Consider the following 15,225-nt stretch of genomic DNA (forward strand, 5'->3'; position numbering starts at 1 on the left):
TCACATTTTTTTTATACACTTTCACGTATATAGTTAAAGTAAATCTAAGATTTTATATCAGTAATACATTCTAGTTGATTCTGCTGGGTGAACGAGTAATATCTGCAGGGATAGTAAAACAGAGAAAATGTTGAAGATTCTGAAGAATAGAGTAATTGTTGAAGCTTCAAACCTGTCCTTCTCTCTGTTTTATGCAAAAATCTAACAAAAAGAGAAATAAAAACCAGAAAGCACATTCAGAAAGAACTATCCTCTTGACACAATTTATACATTAAGAACAAATAAAAATTTCGAAATGATTTCTAACTTTCGATATTTTCTAATTCTTAACTAATAATTTTCTAATCCTTGACATTGTTTTTGACTATGTTCATAAAAAAACTATCATGTAACAGAATCTTATAGTGCTACAAAATTTAACAGAATCATTTGTTTAGTAACAAGATTATATTCTAAATGATATGTTTTAATAATTAATGCCTCTACTATCCGCGGACTCGAATTACTCATTATAGCTCAGAATCCATATCTGAGTATCCGAAAACTCGCACTTGAATCCGAGTATTTTAATATCCAATTTCGGATCTTTTATTCTAATAATTTTTTTCTATATACAAATCTCATTGTCAAAGTGAAACATAAAAGTCAAAAATGAAAAAGCCTGTGAATTTTTTAAATCGTCTTAAAACTTATTTAACTTTAAATGTAATTACTATATTCTGTATTTTATATATATTATATTACATTTTATTATATTATACTTTATTGTACATATTACATTTATTTTGTTACTGAGCAAATAATATGCATAAGTAATAAACTTATTTTTTCCACTTTATTTGATTTTCCTTCTCTCATTTCCTACATTTCAACATTCCTAATTTGTATTACAAATTAAAAAACGAATAATGTAAATAAATGCAACTTTACTAATATGGATTTTCTAAAATATTTATTATTAATGATAATGCTTTAATTAAAATAATTAAAAAGTTTGTAAGATAAAGATATTGAATACTCATCAATCATTCAAAATCTATCGAAATTCTCAAATCTTTGAAACACATAAATTGACGATCAAGACTTTTAAGAGGGAGAATCAGATTCAAAGTGATTCGATTTTATCATTAAAATAAACGAAACAAATATGTTAATAATAAATTCACTCAAACAAATACTTTCAGAATATACTGTTTGGAAAAATCGACTGGTTCATATGTCTTTTTTGCAACTAAGAATATTATAATCAGGAAGAAAAAAAAAGAAAAATAGAATAACAAAAAGAAAAAAATCGAAAAGAGGGAAGGCGGACGTGGTCAAGGTCATGAATCTACCCTAGATATGATTTTCAAGGAAGAGTTAAAAGGGACAAGTCAAATGTACAATTTATAACAGAGCTCATTAATGTGACATTCATTAAAAATTTATTCTTAAAAAATAGACGTGCAATGCTGAATGAAATGTATAATTAAGTTAAATTATGATAGCAGAAAAATAATTTTTTATTAAATTATATGGAATTTAACATACATATTAGAAAACTTTTTTGTATTAATATGTATGTTAACACTTTTTTGCGTTTAGACATAAGCTTAAAAGTATGTCTTCGTAGCTCAGGTGGTAGATCATTCATTCGGAAAGCGACAGATCCCAGATCCGATTCCCGATCGAGGAATTTTTAAAAGATTCAAAAGTTTTCTTGCAGACATATTGTATCTCTGAGATGAAAAGATTTTTTGAGATCTACATGTTTTCTAACTTCTCCTCGTTTAATCTTTGCGTTTTCATTATCCAACTTTATCTATTGTAAAATAATCTTTCTTTCATCTATAATACTTGTTTGTTTTTAATTTTAGTAAAAATATTTATTAAATAATAACACTTTACTCCCTAACCTCGCATTGTAAATACACTGTTTATTTATTACGTATATTTAATTGCATGAAAAATGTGTAAAATCTTATCAAAATTTAATATATTCTCTTAGATATATATCTTAAATAAGAAAACATCTATACATACAGAAGAGTGGTGGAGTAAAAAACCATAGTCTTTTGATGATGTGTGACGGACTCCCTTCATCCATTTATTAGCCATATGTGCAATATTCATATTATTTCTTCCTAGTTTCTTTGTTCAAAATTTATATATACACTGCAAGGAGACCGAGTGCTTTTAGCAGGGATGTCGAAATCGTAACGATCCTTTTCTCTCGATCTCTTATAAATAATAAATTGAATATTACATATAAACATATACTATCTCCGAGATGAAAGCAGAAAGACTTTTGTTCTTCCATTCTCACTCATCTTTGTGTTTTCTATCTAAGCTTATCTATTATACAATAATATCTTTCATCTGTAATAGTTGTTTTTAACTTTAATAGAAATATTAATTATGAATTCATTATTTATATTTTAAAAATAATGTAATTATTTACATTATTTACATTACGTATTGATCTAAAACCAATTACTTCTTTTCCCTTGGATTTACCAATTAGTACTTTATATGTCCTCATTCATACGCACCATATAATATACCTAATTTTATCGACGCGATCTTGTAACATAATATTCGAATTATTATACGAAGTTTGCCCAAAAAAATATCCGACCTTATGCTACATCAGAAGAAAAAGCTAAATCTGATGGATACTCTTTCAAAATATTACCCTTTGGGATCTACATTCATTTTTAGCGTTTTGAAAACACTTACTTTATTGCTTTCGGAATAACTAACAGCTGCTTCGTCGTATTCCATTTTATTTCCTCCGTGTCATCGAATATTCTTCTCTTAAATGGATTTTTCAATTTGAGGAGCAGGCAGAACAGCGAGTCAGGTCAGGACTATACATAAATGTTGACGAAGCTGAATAATGCCGTTTCACAAAAAATTGCTGGATAAGTTGCAATGAATAGGCAGATGCGTTATCATGGTGCAGTACCCATATTTCCATAAATTTGGTCGTTTTTTTTTTCATTATGTCAAACAATCGTTTCTAAACTATTTTGTAATCCTCTTTATTCACCATCTGACATTTTGGAGTGTATTCACAATAAATAACTTTTTCTTGGTTGTTTCGACTCTGAAGCGCTTAATTTTGTCGTTGCTCTTTGGGTATCTTCCACAGCAAAGAATGAGCTTTTGCCTAGAAAACCATAAATTCATAATTCACATCCAGTAATAACCTTTCTGAACATTTCCGGCTTGTTCCAAATTGTTCTAAGTTTCCATCCGATAATTCTTTGATTTATCTGTCAGGAGCCATGAACCGAATTTTACTACATGACTCATACCCAAATCTTGACTAATAATTTCTGAAATAACTGTTTTTGGAATTCCAAGGTCTTCTTCTATCACTTGAACAATTAAAAGATGATTCCGATTAATTAAAACTCAAACTCATTCCACATTTTCAGGTGTTTTAGGTATTACGGAACTACCAAAAGGAGGATTGCTTTCAACCGATGTACTTCCACTTTCAAATCGCTTAAACCACTCCTTAATCTGTGTATCACTCATGGATTCATCGCCATATATTTTATGAATCTTGTAGATGGTTTCAGAACACGAACAGCCGAGTTTTTGACAAAATTAATACATATTATTTGTTCGTTGCGAACAATCATCATGAAATGGGGGTGCATGAACGTTTACTCAACAGCATACCCTATTATATCCTGCAAATTAATAGGAGAATACGATTTCTTTAAAGGATCCCATGCAACTCGTAAAGTAAATGCGCGATGAGGAATGCTTTGTGACAATGAAAAACAAGAAAATTATAACAATGTATTTTGAAGAAAAAAAAATACAGTTGTTGCAATTTGCGTGTTTCGTTAGTTGTATTGGTTACCTCAGAAGGAGGGATAACTAGTGATGTTAGCAATACTCGGTTGCCTTACTATTGAACTCTTCTTGTCAACTGACTGATGATTTCTCTGGAATTATCCGCGAAGGCAATATTAAAGTAGGAAAGGGAAATGGAAAGGGAGGAGTTTAGGTAAAAAGTACATGGAAAGGAAAAGCAAGAACCTTATTGGTCGTAGACGTGTGAAAATAGGTCGTTTGAAATGTTTGAACAATCTTTTATGTGGTCTTTTGTCCTAACGACCCTATGAACTCCTAAGTGTTGCATTAATCTTTGAAGGGTATCCCCAAAGAAACCCACTGCTCCTTTTTTCAATCTACTTTCACCGTTGATTTATTGTACGGCGCAGCATATTGTTAAAGATCACCTACTTGACAAAAACTACCTGAGCGCCGACAAAAGTAGCGATGTGTTCTTTGTCCACATATTTTCTTAGCGATTATCCAATGAATTCAGTCCGACAAATATTCGAAGTAATGATATCTGGCCCTTAGGAGAAAATACAGGGAATTGTTAAGGTTGCGCACGACATGATATAAGAGTGAAATTTCTATCGAATTCTTAAAGAAATTACGACCAAGGATTATATTACTACAATATTATGCAAACGGCTTCTCGTTCTATAGTCCTCTGTCTCTTTCTTTGTGTAACTATCTTTACGTTCTTACTTCTTTGTATCTTACGTTCAAGAGAAACAATTTATAAATATTTATCTCGCTCACTCTTCTCCTATTTTTAAGTATATATCTCTTTCTCTTCTTAGATTATATCTCGCTCAAAATAACATTCTATTTCTCTCTTTCGCATAAGGAAGACGAAGAGGAAAATAAAAACACGCAGCTTATACTCTTTCCGATCTTACGTCTGTATACATCTCTCTCTTTCATGTTCTGAAATTCATCATATTCATTATTTTTTCCTCTCACTTCTATTTCACCTTTTAACGTCTTATATTATCAACAATTTACCTGTCTTATATTGCATTTAAATAACTTGATACGTTTGATATTATTCTTAAAACCATTTAGTTATTAATTTTCTTTTTAATTTAAACAAAACTGATACATTTTTATATTTATTAAATGTAAATATTTCCAATGTGTTATTTTTACTTTATTGAAAGTAGTTATTATAGAAATATCGATTTTTATCTTTAATAAAGTAAACAAGAAATTAAGAAAAAGATCTCTTCGCAAATGATCACGATATGCACTATAAATATATAAAATGAATTATGTCGCGAAACAAACTTCGAAAGCAAATAGTGCATCTGAATTCGTGTGATTGAAAAAGTTCAAAGTATATACACAAAATTAACAAAACAAAACTATCGAACGTTTACTTCTTATACGCGTTTTACCAAGAGTATAAACAAAAGATACGAATCTTTCTTATTTCATTATTTCTGTTGACAACGTTCTATTTTAACACAGACTGTTACAAAAAACTTGAACCGACTTTCTATATCAAAGAAAAGATTGCCTTAGTGTTTTAGTCACTTATCTTTTTCTACATTGTATGGAGAAAAAAATTTCTATATACGATTTTTTATACTTTTGTTATATTCCACTCAATGTCACCCTCCTTTTGTTACTACTATCACTTTTCTTATGACTAATACTATTACCATTATTATATTATTATTATCATCATTATTATGTTAGTATTATTATCGTTATTACTAATATTATTATTATTATTATTATTATTATTATTATTATTATTATTATTATTATTATTATTATTATTATTATTATTATTATCATTACTATTGTTATTACTGTAGTACATATCGCTGTAAAATTGTTAAATCTAAATACTTCTCCAATACTGCAAGACTCCTTTACTACCGCCTCTTTGCCCTTTTGTCATCAAAGGACGCTTTCTACTCATATTTTCCATAAACCCACAAAAGATACATTTCTATTTCCGATATAATTAAATTACTATTATAAGAAATTACTTCAAATTCTAATCTTGATTACTCTATCTTTTCAATGATTACCTATAGATACATAATAAAACACACATCTCAACATATTAATCCCCGATATAATCATTGTATTCAGAGACGAACTCATTCTAGTTACTCTTGAACTGTAACATTTACAACAATAAAATTACATATATATATATATATATATATATATATATATATATATATATATTACACATATTTTATTTGAATGCATTTTTATAATATTTATAGACGCTATATTATAAATGTTTATTTGATTATTAAAAATGTTAAATTGATGTTATGTTGATTTTCGATAAATCACATGAGATCAATTCAGAAATATGTTCAGAAATATAAAATCAAAAATATGTATGAGAAGTATACTTTTGACGATATGAAAATGAAGCATTATAGAAATCATATAAATTAATTAAACGGTAGATTATAATATATAAATAGATGTACTTATATATATATATATATATATATATATATGAGAACATATTAGAAAAACATAACTAAAGAATTTAAATTAACATAACGTGTATCGTAAAAGATCATTCACTAACTGTGTCTTTATAATTTTTGCGCGCGTCATACCAAAATTTTTGAAAACTCGAGTTCTTCCGTAACTATTCGTAAAAGGCACACGATTCAACATAAGTATATCTTACAGTGTATCGTGTAACTATACATATTAATTTAATGTTAATTAAAAATTAATTCTTATGAGATAAATACGTGTATCCTAAATTAAATATATATTATTACGTTAAGTCATAATCGAAGAAAAATAATATTTCAATTAATTCTATACGACTTAATATAGATATTAAGAAATTGTATTATATATATATATATATATATATATATATATATATATATATATTATATATATATATTATATATATATATTATATATATATATATATATATAAACATATTTACATGCAATTTAAACGTAGGTCTTCGTAGCTCAGATGGTAGAGCATTCGTTTGGAAAGTGAAAGGTCCCAGGTTCGATTCCCGGTCGAGGAACTAAAAGATTTCAAAAGTTTTCTTGCAGACATTATTCTATCAATGAGACGATAGGATTTTTTGAGATCTGCATGTTATTTAACTTCTCCTCGTTTAATCTAATCTTTGTATTTTCTCTATCCAACTTTATCTATTGTAAAATAATCTCTCTTTCATCCTGTAATAGTTGTGTTTGTTTTTAACTATAGTGAAAATATTTACTAAATAACACTACTCGCTAACCTCGCATTGTAAATACACTGTTTATTTATTACGTGTGTTTAATTGCATGAAAAATGTGTAAAATCTTATCAAAATTTAATATATTTTCTTAGATATATATCTTAGATAAGAAAACAGCTATACACACAAAAGGAAGTGGTGGAGTATAAAAACCCCCTTAGTCTTCTGACGATGTGTGACGGACTCCCTTCACCCATTTATTGGCCACATGTGCAATGTTCGTATTATTTCTTTCTAGTTTCTTTGTTCAAAGTGTACTATATATACACTGCAAAGAGACCGAGTACTTTTAACGGAAATGTCGGAATTGAATTGATTCTTTCACCTCGTAATTATTTCGTAATTAATAAGTTGAATATAAGAGATAGGTAGAGCTTGTATTCATAGAAAGATTTGAGTTGGAAGTTCCTCGGTAGCTCAGATGGTTAGAGCATTCGCCCGAAAATATTTGAAAATTAAGCGAAGACCTAATTTTTTTCCCTATCCGCTCTCTTTTAATTTCTAAGATATTTCTTCTTATTCTTTATCCTATATATATATATATATATATATATATATATATATATATATATACACATACAAAACGTCTGATTTGCATATCCCGTAATAATTAAAAATCCACTGGACCGATGTTGTATTGTAAAGAGAGTAAGTACGAGAGAGCGTTTAATTGCGTTCCTTACGCCAAGCTAGTGATGATGATGAATTCGCATGGAGAATCTAGCACCTTTTTTTCTAATCATCAGAATTGTAGATCCACAAGTGCAGTTCCTGCAATAAATAAGAGAACGTGATTTCTTTAAAGGATCTCGTGGATCCTCCTTTAAAGGAGCTCGCGATCTAGATGCACGATAAAGAATTCTACGCAAATGGAAATGATAACAATGTAATTTAAAGAAAATAAATGCAGTTATCGTGATATGCGTGTTTCATTAGCCGTGTTAACTATCTCAAAAGGAGGGATGCCCAGTGTCGTTAGCAAGAAACGAAGGTCTTGATTTTAATACGAAAAATATCGATTTAGTACGATAGTATATCGATTACACTTTTCTAGATACTTTCCATTGAGACGTGGCCAGTGATGTTGGTAAAAATCAGTTATCTTACTGTTGAATACAAACGCTTCATATCAACTAACTGATGACTTTTCTCGAATTATTCGCAAAGGCAATATTGAATTAGGAAAAGAAAATAGAAAAGGAGTTTAAGAAAAAAATTCATGGCGAATGAAAGGGAAAGCAAGATCCTTATTGATCATGTGAGGATAGGTCCTTCAAAATGTTTAAACAATCTTTCGCATGGTCTTTTGCATAATGATTTTATGAACTCTTGAATTTTACAATTCTGAATTTTGCTTTGAAATCTCAAAAATACCTACGGCTTCTTTTGTTTGCTTTCATCGTTGATTTATTGCACTGCTCAACATATTGTTAAAAACTATTTGCTTGACAAAAAATTCTAAAGTCCGCATAAAAGTAACAATATATTCTTTATCCACAAGTTTTCTTAGCAATTTTTTAATAATAAATTCCCAAGGGATTGGATATTCTCAATAATGATGTATTTTCTCTTAGAAGAAAGCAATCTAAATTTTTGAGTGCATTCTTATTAGAATTACACGATTTCCGCATCTTATACAATCACATCCCATACAATCTTATAAAATTGTTCCACTATCCACCATCAACTATGCCCGGTAATAGTTAAGAGTTCTGCTTACAAATTTCAATATCAAATTAAAATCGACGGACAATTTCCTAAAAAATTATCAGAATACAGGAGACTATTGTACTATATCTTGCATGCGTAATAATTAATGCCCTATGAAAAAGGAGATATTGGAGTAAATATGTGTGATCGAAAAGTGATCTTTAAAGAGTCGATAATATTATAGATTTGGAAGTCTTCTTCGAGAATCTTGTTTCGTAATTACAAATTTGGGAAAAATGAAAAACAAATAATTGAGATAGCAATTTTGTTCAATTGTAAGTCTCATAACAGAGGTTGAAATGCTGGAACTTACAGCTTAAAGCAGGTCGAAATGAAATGTTATATACCATATGTCTGTACGTATGAGTATATTTACGATTTACATGAAACAATATTCTTATAATTCTAATAATAATGAGAGTAATATCTAAGAATAATAGCAATATAATATAATAATAAAAATATATAAAAAATAAAATGATAAATATTACAAATAAAATGTTAAAATCAAATAACGACAATAAAAATAAAAATAAAAATAAAAAAAATAAAAATAATAATAATAATAATAATAATAATAATAATAATAATAATAATAATAATAATAATAATAATAATAATAATAATAATAATAATAATAATAATAATAATAATAATAATAATAATAATAATAATAATAATAATAATAATAATAATAATAATAATAATAATAATAATAATAATAATAATAATAATAATAATAATAATAATAATAATAATAATAATAATAATAATAATAATAATAATAATAATAATAATAATAATAATAATAATAATAATAATAATAATAATAATAATAATAATAATAATAATAATAATAATAATAATAATAATAATAATAATAATAATAATAATAATAATAATAATAATAATAATAATAATAATAATAATAATAATAATAATAATAATAATAATAATAATAATAATAATAATAATAATAATAATAATAATAATAATAATAATAATAATAATAATAATAATAATAATAATAATAATAATAATAATAATAATAATAATAATAATAATAATAATAATAATAATAATAATAATAATAATAATAATAATAATAATAATAATAATAATAATAATAATAATAATAATAATAATAATAATAATAATAATAATAATAATAATAATAATAATAATAATAATAATAATAATAATAATAATAATAATAATAATAATAATAATAATAATAATAATAATAATAATAATAATAATAATAATAATAATAATAATAATAATAATAATAATAATAATAATAATAATAATAATAATAATAATAATAATAATAATAATAATAATAATAATAATAATAATAATAATAATAATAATAATAATAATAATAATAATAATAATAATAATAATAATAATAATAATAATAATAATAATAATAATAATAATAATAATAATAATAATAATAATAATAATAATAATAATAATAATAATAATAATAATAATAATAATAATAATAATAATAATAATAATAATAATAATAATAATAATAATAATAATAATAATAATAATAATAATAATAATAATAATAATAATAATAATAATAATAATAATAATAATAATAATAATAATAATAATAATAATAATAATAATAATAATAATAATAATAATAATAATAATAATAATAATAATAATAATAATAATAATAATAATAATAATAATAATAATAATAATAATAATAATAATAATAATAATAATAATAATAATAATAATAATAATAATAATAATAATAATAATAATAATAATAATAATAATAATAATAATAATAATAATAATAATAATAATAATAATAATAATAATAATAATAATAATAATAATAATAATAATAATAATAATAATAATAATAATAATAATAATAATAATAATAATAATAATAATAATAATAATAATAATAATAATAATAATAATAATAATAATAATAATAATAATAATAATAATAATAATAATAATAATAATAATAATAATAATAATAATAATAATAATAATAATAATAATAATAATAATAATAATAATAATAATAATAATAATAATAATAATAATAATAATAATAATAATAATAATAATAATAATAATAATAATAATAATAATAATAATAATAATAATAATAATAATAATAATAATAATAATAATAATAATAATAATAATAATAATAATAATAATAATAATAATAATAATAATAATAATAATAATAATAATAATAATAATAATAATAATAATAATAATAATAATAATAATAATAATAATAATAATAATAATAATAATAATAATAATAATAATAATAATAATAATAATAATAATAATAATAATAATAATAATAATAATAATAATAATAATAATAATAATAATAATAATAATAATAATAATAATAATAATAATAATAATAATAATAATAATAATAATAATAATAATAATAATAATAATAATAATAATAATAATAATAATAATAATAATAATAATAATAATAATAATAATAATAATAATAATAATAATAATAATAATAATAATAATAATAATAATAATAATAATAATAATAATAATAATAATAATAATAATAATAATAATAATAATAATAATAATAATAATAATAATAATAATAATAATAATAATAATAATAATAATAATAATAATAATAATAATAATAATAATAATAATAATAATAATAATAATAATAATAATAATAATAATAATAATAATAATAATAATAATAATAATAATAATAATAATAATAATAATAATAATAATAATAATAATAATAATAATAATAATAATAATAATAATAATAATAATAATAATAATAATAATAATAATAATAATAATAATAATAATAATAATAATAATAATAATAATAATAATAATAATAATAATAATAATAATAATAATAATAATAATAATAATAATAATAATAATAATAATAATAATAATAATAATAATAATAATAATAATAATAATAATAATAATAATAATAATAATAATATATTGATGACGATGAAGATGATTAAGTAGTGAAAAGTAAATAGAGAGTAAATAGTGAGTAGTAACAAGAGATAGGACCACAAAAAATTAGAGTTCCAAAAATATCAACCAATTTAATACGAACTTTCAATACATTAACCTTAGTATTGACTTATAAGACGTATCGGTTAAAATCGAATTCAGTCGTGATTAGTAAAAGCAAGCAAATATAACTTCTATTAATAATTGCATATTTTATACTCTATCTATCAATTATTTTATAATAAAGTTCATACAAATTATAAGAAGTGGTATATCAAATGGAAAGATAAATGTGCGGTATGAACATTTCATGGCTGTATTGCTCGTTATGAAATATATATAGATGACATAAATATAATTGGAAAGATGTAATCACTCTTCCTGCAGTTAGAAAACTGCAGTGCTAATTATGTTCATTTACCAATAGTCTGATACTCGTAAGAAGACCATGGCTGTATGAAAAATTTCAATAAAATAATTATGAATAAAAGAAGTAGAAGAGGTAGTGAAGAAACATTCGAGTAATTCTCAAACACACCAAGGAGAAAAAAGTAAACAAATTAAACATAAGAGAAGATATCTAATAAATAAGAAGTAAAGAGGTAAGTGAATAAATAAACCATTCTACTGAAAGGTGTTAATACTGAACTCTCTGAAGAAAAAAGCGATAGAACCATAAGTATTCCTAATAAATATGGATATCTAATAGCCAAATCTCTTCGACATCTTATACCGATAGGGTCCAGATGAATATTACACTGATGGATTCAGGACCTATAGATTATCAACCGTATTGAGTATTTCAACACGAATAGCAATAACAGCTAGAAATAGTGAAAAACCTGATGAAAATCAACATCATCAAAGAAAATTAATCACAATTCCGTAATTCAATGATATTTGTTAAGAAAAAAACGAGCAAAATATACTACAGAATGGCAGAAAATCATAAAACTGTTAAACAACAATATCCTTCAGAAGTAAAGGACCCATTGAATGGTTTGTGAAATATCAAGTATTCTACTACTGTAGTGGATATTATCAAGTAGGCATGGTTTATAAATATAACTGTAAAAGTCTTTTACCATGTGTAGCTTATCCAATGGACATTACTAGAATGTTATTCTGGTATGGTAGTGTAACATACATAGTGTTTCTATGATGATTCAAAAAGATAAATTGCAATAACTAGCTACAACGGTATATTTTGACATACCATTATCTCATCAAAAATTGTCGAAGAATGAGTAGTTAATTTTTTACGACGTTCACTCTATTACACCATTTTCCACATTATTGATGGTCCATTGAGCTTGTAATAAGTACATATCCAAATCGTCACCATATAGATTATTTGTTGTTGGTGTACAAGTTGACAAAAATCAATGTAGTCTCTCTTCTTGTCTCTTTATTCTCAGAGTAGCAGTTGCAAACTTCTCACGACATGTATCCATCTATAGACGTTCTCTCTCACGAATAATTCGTTTAAGCGGACCCTAATGTTAGATAAACTTTCTTAAAAATATTATATAGGTAATATGACAAATTACTTGGTCATAGAATACTTGCTGTACATTAAGACAATTATATATCTCATGGTATTTTTGTTCTAAATGATTTCAGATGACTCAAATGTATAACAGTATCCTCTAGCTTTTCTAAAGAATATAGCTATCCTGACTGTTTACTTACTGATGTTTCATAATATAATATTTTGTGCATCAATATTAGCATCCTTCATTTATTGCTGCTAGAGTTTTATGCACATCGATTCAAACGTGACGTAAATTCTTGGAAAAAATAATCATTTTACTACTATTGTATAGTATTGTGTAATATTTTTGACAACTATTTCGAAATGTGAATCTTCAGGAACATAACATCCTACGACGTTCCATTATACGATATACTTCGGATTTATACATTGTAGACCACTTAAAGGTAGTTTTTTCTAGTTTTGCTCTAATGTTTAAAATTTATTCTCCAATCCTTGAATCCAGTTCTTAAAGATCATTACTGAAACAGTTAAATTAATCAATAAGGAACAGTGAATTCTCTTCCGAACTCTTAAGGAAATTACAACTTAGAAAGTCAGAGATTGAATTTTCATTATTCTATCATATAGATGAATTCACTTAAGTTCTACCAATCAACGACATATCTATAGACCCACATTTCTTTTTAATAAAAACTATTTAAAATTTATAGTCCGTTTTAAATCGTCAAATTAATATCAATGAAATAAATCGGAAATTGTTCCAACGTTCAAACGGTTGCCAATGCCTACAATTAACACGAGTCACTAATTTGATTAATTCTTTTTTATTTTCTTACTAAGATCTGAAAGCAACGATCTATGATATTTATTGTATTCTATGATATTTATTTCGTCTTTATTACACAGATCAAAAGAATTCTATTTATTTCATTACAGTAGAAATGTTATATTTTGAGTACATGGAATGTACTTAAAAGGAAAAATAGAAATGTTTATGAAACAAGTGATTGCAAATTCGCTATATAGTACCTCCTTCTTTTAAATATTAATGGAAGAAGTTACCGATAAGATCGAATTGAAATATATAATTAGTTAATAAACATTATTGTATATGCAGAAGAAAAAGAGTAAATATACCGTCTAGGCAATTACAAGATTAAAAGATTGTAATCTTGTGAGTAAATAAAATCATGGAAATATCTAGTTAGAATTATTATTTGACACATTGTATGAAATATTGGTTCCAATTAAAAAAAACAAAAATGAAGCTGACCTCGAAATGATCTTGAAACCTTACACTAAATGAAAAACAATAAATGCTTTGTTACATCTTGTAATAGTAATAAATAATACATGAGAAGAAAAAATATTTTGTATGGGAACAAATAGTTTCTATTGTTTAGAAATAACTAATGTTTATTTCATTATGTGTGAGCGTAGAGACATTAAGGGCTTAAAAATTTTTTATGATTTTCACAGATAGTAAACAACAATCACTACAAAATAAAACCATTAAAACATACCTTTTAGAATATCATCTTTTTTCTTCACGAACACCGCATACTATATAATATGACGACATACTATTTCCATTTCTTACTTTTTTTATCTATCTTTCTCTTACTATTCTTTTCTTTCTCAAAAAACATAAAAACCAGTAGCTTATGCACTATCTTTCTTTCTCTCACTATCAATCACTTTCTTATCCAAAAAAAAAAAAACAAAATAGAAAGTAATAAACTTGCGCTATACTAATGCTATTTGTGCTAAACTAAACTCTCTATCTATTTCTGAGTACAAAGATTGTTCTTTTCTTATACTCTCTCTTACTCTTTGTCATACGCCCTCTCTGTTTCTTACGCACAAACAAAATGA

General features: G+C 23.8%; 2 long non-coding RNA genes across 3 annotated transcripts in view; one reads left to right on the plus strand and one right to left on the minus strand.

Moving 5' to 3' along the window:
- LOC127071401 (uncharacterized) overlaps nt 1-15,225 on the plus strand; it is a 210,533-nt gene that overhangs the window by 160,137 nt on the left and 35,171 nt on the right. The window contains exon 5 of one of the 2 annotated variants that reach the window (XR_007785016.1): nt 6,839-6,851. The exons of the other annotated variant lie outside the window; for it this stretch is intronic. This is a non-coding gene — a long non-coding RNA (uncharacterized LOC127071401). Of the gene's footprint in view, nt 1-6,838; nt 6,852-15,225 lie in introns of those variants that run through there. 2 annotated transcript variants of the gene reach the window in all.
- On the minus strand, nt 7,727-15,126 carry LOC127071409 (uncharacterized). Its single transcript, XR_007785037.1, has 4 exons — nt 14,874-15,126; nt 13,545-13,868; nt 13,069-13,348; nt 7,727-7,865 (listed from the first exon to the last, which is right to left on the minus strand). It is a non-coding gene; the product is annotated as an uncharacterized LOC127071409 (long non-coding RNA).

This window comes from Vespula vulgaris, chromosome 21 (genome assembly GCF_905475345.1).
Source record: "Vespula vulgaris chromosome 21, iyVesVulg1.1, whole genome shotgun sequence".
Taxonomy (NCBI): Eukaryota; Metazoa; Arthropoda; class Insecta; order Hymenoptera; family Vespidae; genus Vespula; species Vespula vulgaris.